Raw genomic sequence first — 5,000 nt, 5'->3', positions numbered from 1 at the left:
AAAAAAAAAAGTTCGGATGTATGTCAATAGACTCTCCTCCTCTTTTTAAAACAAAGGGATAATGAATAAAAAAAAAAAAATGAAAAAAAAATGTTTTAGGAGAACTGGCAATCATTATTCACACATTCCCTTTGCATAAATTGAATTATGAAGGAAAATATTGAATTAGGATAATACCAATAACAGAATAAAGGATAAAATGAATAATGATGATGAGATGAAGATAATATTGAATTATGAATATTTCAAACGAATCGAATTCATTCACTGACATTTATAATTTATTCAGAATATAATTTGTTTTTCTTGACTCTCGAATATCACTCGACAGTTATAGCAGCTGATAATGATTTTCTGAACAAAATGTTGTTTCTGTTATGCTATTGTTGTTATAACATTATTATCATGATTAGGATTAGGATTATCATTATTATTATCATTATCATTATTACTATCTTTAACATTATTATTATCATTATCATCATTATGCTTCTCCATCATCATCATTATCATTATTATCATCATCATCGTCATCATCATCATCATCATCACCATCACCACCATCGTCATCATCACATCATCATCATCACCATCACCACCATCGTCATCATCATCATCATCATCACCATCACCACCATCGTCATCATCACCATCATCATCATCACCATCACCACCATCGTCATCATCATCATCATCATCACCATCACCACCATCGTCATCACCATCATCATCATCATCAGCATCACCATCACCAGCATCGTCATCATAACCATCATCATCACCATCACCACCATCATCACCATCACCACCACCATCATCATCATATAGTGCATGCAAACGCTTTATAAACGTTTCATGACCTAAAAATTTAGTTACAAAAAAAATAAAGAAAATTAATAATGAAGAACAGAAAAAAAAACTTTAAAAACAAAACAACATAATGAAAAATGGAGAATGTAGTAAAAGTTCTACATTGCAACATTGACTTACAAGTTGCATTTTGAAAACACGTCACTAACGGCACACATTTCCTGGCAAGGATTATTTTCAGAAACGTCTGTAATTCAAGAACGTATTTGTAATTCATTCCATTGCAAGGAGTTTTTAAACACAAAATGGTACGTTTTTTTTTTTTTTTTTTTGGGGGGGGTGACCTAGATACATTTAAAATGAAATTATCATTGTCATTATTATTTTAATTATTAATATTGTCATTGTCATCGTCATTATTATCATTATTGTTATTAGTGTTATTATTATCGTTGTTATTGTTATTGTTCTTATTCTTCTCCTTCTTTTTCTCTTTCTCTTTTTCTTTTTCTTTCTCTTTCTTCTTTTTCTTTTTCGTCTTCTTCTTTATTGTTATTATTGTTATTATTATTATTATTATTATTATTATTATTATTATTATTATTATTATTGTTGTTGTTGTTTTGTTGTTGTTGTTGTTGTTGTTGTTGTTATCATTATTATTATCATTACTATTATTATTATTGTTGTTGTTGTTGTTATTGTTATTATCATTGTTATTATTATTATTATCATCACTATCATCATTATCATTAATGGTCATCATTATCGTGATCACATCATCATAATTATCATGATCACCGATCATAATGACAATGAATATTATCATGAAAGGGAGAAATATGATAGAAGCGTGGAAGGAGAGGAAAAGATGAAAAAAAACAAGAATTAAGAAATAGAAATAAAGAAGTGAAGGAAAAGATAAAAAGAAAATGAAAAATGTATATTACTTGTAGAGATGAGTGAAATGACTTAAGATGAAAGACATAGACGAAGAGGAAAAGAAAGAAGGCGCAAAAGAAAATGAAATGAAGAGAAAGAAGAGGAAATCAACAACTAATTGTCAATAAAAAAGAGGAAGAAGATGAACAACAACAAGAGAGAGAGAGAGAGAGAAAGAGAAAGAAGAGAGAGAGAGAAAGAGAAAGAAGAGAGAGAGAGAAAGAAGAGAGAGAAAAGAGAGAGAGAGAGAAAGAGAAGAGAAAAGAAAAGAAAGTAAAGAGAAAGACAGAGAGAGAACAAAAGTACAAAAACAAAAAAAAAGAGAAAGAGAAAAGAAAAAAATAGAAAGAAGAAAGACATGTATAATGTAATCTCAGTGACTCAAAGACGTGCGGGTCTGTCCGTGTTGCTTGCAATGTATTAGAAGCCATTGCTCTACAAAAGCAACTTTTTTTTTATATAATTTTTATTTATTTCTTTTTTTTTATTCCTTGTTTTGTCCAGATTTCGTGCCGGGTTTAGTTTGATGGAATTCTTTTATAAAAAAAAAATGTTTTTTTGTTTCGGTTTATTATTATTATTATTATTATTATTACCATTATTGTTGTTATTATTGTTATTATTATTGTTATTGTTATTATTGTTGTTATTATTAGCTATTATCATTATTTGTTGTTATTACCAATTTTTTATTATTATTGCTGTTGTTGTTTTTTATTCTCATTTATTTTCTTATTATCAATATCGTTAATATTATCATTATTATCATCATCATTATCATTATTACTATTTTCATTATGATCATCATCCTCATCATCACCATCATAATCATTATCACTATCATTCTGCTTTTATTATTTTCATTATAAATATTAGTGCTGAGATTGCAATCATTTTTGAATATCAACGTTGCTTTTTATTATTGCTATCATTAACTTTATGATTTTATTAATCTATTTATCTCTCATGTGTTATCTCTCTCAGTTACCTTTCTATCTTAGAAAAATAAGAATAAAGAGAGATGGAAGAAGAAAGAGAAGAAGAACACAAAATTTAAAAAGAAAGAAGAAAAAGAAAAGAGAGTGATAAAGAAGAAAATAAGTAGAGAATATTAATAATAGAAAAATATAACAAGAAGAAAAGAAAACAAAATAAAAGGAAGGGACAAAAGAAAATGTGAAAAACGAAAACAAAAGAGGAAGATTAAGAATAAGAAGAAAAAAAGAAAAGAATAATATACAAGGGAAATAGAATAAAACGTAATAAATAGAAGGAGCAAAAGAAAAGCGAATAACCGAAAAAACAATAGAAGAGGAAGAAGAGGAAGAGGAAGAGGAAATACACTAAGTCTGTGATACGCAATTATTTCGGACAATCGCACTCTCTCGCCTCGCGAATGGGTGATTTCGAGGCGCTGTGATTGGAGAGGGAGGGAAAGAGAAAGAGAAAGAGAGAGAGAGAGAGGGGGGGGGGAGAGGAGGGGGAGGGAGGAGGGAAGGGGGGAAGGGGGGGAGGGGGAGAGAGGAGGGAAAAGGGGGAAGGAAGAGGGGGAGGGAAGGGGGGAGGGAGGGAGAGAGAGAGAGAGAGAGGAGAGAGAGAGAGAGAGAGAGAGAGAGAGAGAGAGAGAGAAGAGAGAGAGAGAGAGAGAGAGAGAGAGAGGAGAGAGGGGAATTATTTCGCGAGCGGATCCAATAAAATACCACACAGTCAGCGCGCAGGTAACGCCAGATACCTTTGGCCAGAGAGACACTAGGCACGTTGCGCGAAGTTGGATCTTTGATGTTTCTTTAGTACGATGAGGAAGAAAGGAGGAAGGAGGAAGTGGAGAAAGGGGGAAGGAGGAAGTAGATGATGTGGAGGAGGTGGAGGTGGAGGAGGAAGTGGAGGTGGAGGAGGAAGTGGAGAAAGGGGGAAGGAGGAAGTAGATGATGTGGAGGAGGTGGAGGTGGAGGAGGAAGTGGAGGTGGAGGAGGAGGAAGAAGAAATAGAAGGAGGGAATTTAAGTGCTTCTCTGAGGTGATGTGGAAGAAAAGGAGGAAAAAGGAAGGAAGAAAGGAGGAAGTGCAGAAGGGAATGAGGTAGAGGAGGTGGTGGTGGAAGAGGAGGAGAGAGAAAGAGAGAAAAAAAAAATGTGGAGAGGTGGAAAAGGAAGTGGAAGGATGGAAATGAAGGTGCAGGAGGAGGAGGTGGTGGAGGAGATTGAAAAAAGAGGTGGAGGAGGTGGAAATGATGGAGATGAGGGAGATGAAAGTGGAAGAGGAAGAGGAGGAGACAGAAGTGGTTGGAGAGAAGGTGGAAGACATAGATGAAGGCCGTGAAACACAGAATAATAATGAGGATAATAGTAGTAACGAAAAAGACGGATGATGATGAGGAAGGGAGGAGGGAGAGGAAAAAGAAAATGAAGGGATAAGAGAAGAAGAAAAAACAGGAAACTATCCTAATTTCTCTTCATTCTCTGTTCACTCCCCTCTCTCCTTCTCCATCTCTCATCCCTTTTCCTCGTCTCCTTCTACGCACCTCTCCTCAACCCTCTCTTGCATCCCCCTTACTTCGACTCTCCCCCCTCCCCTCCCCTCCCCTCCCTCAGCTCTCTCCACCCTCCCAATACCCCTCCTCATTCCCTATCCCCACCCCCTTCCCCCTCCTTATTTCTCTCCATCCCCTACCGCCTCCCTTTACCCCTCTCCATCTCCTTTCCCCCTCCTTTCTATCCCTCTCCTGCCCCCTACCCTCCCACCATTACCCTCCCCCTCCCTTCACCCTTCGCCATCCCCTCCCCTCCTTCTCTTACCCCCCCTCCCCTCTCCCCTCTCCCACCCTCCACAAGGTCAAATGACTCCGGTTTTACTTTGATTCCACACGCTAACGCAGCATTAAGGATCCGTGCTTTTGTTCACAGAGTTCCTGACCTGAACACATTTCGGGTATCTTGAACACGTGAACAACATACCCTCGTTTTCTGTTGCCATTGTTCGACATAACATCCGGGTCTGTGTGTGTGTGTGTGTGTGTGTGTGTGTGTGTGTGTGTGTGTGTGTGTGTGTGTGTGTGTGTGTGTGTGTGTGTGTGTGTGTGTGTGTGTGTGTGTGTATTCGATTGGGAAGAATACGGGAAACAAAGGGTGTGTTGGGCAGAGACTACGATATATATATATATATATTTTTTTTTTAGGGTGTGATTTCGCATTGTTGTCTCTTTTTTTTTCTTTCTTTCTTATATGTGATTTGGAAATTTTTCTTTGTTTT

Source organism: Penaeus monodon, chromosome 13, assembly GCF_015228065.2.
Source record: "Penaeus monodon isolate SGIC_2016 chromosome 13, NSTDA_Pmon_1, whole genome shotgun sequence".
NCBI classification, from domain to species: Eukaryota; Metazoa; Arthropoda; class Malacostraca; order Decapoda; family Penaeidae; genus Penaeus; species Penaeus monodon.
Note: the sequence above shows the minus strand (reverse complement) of the source record.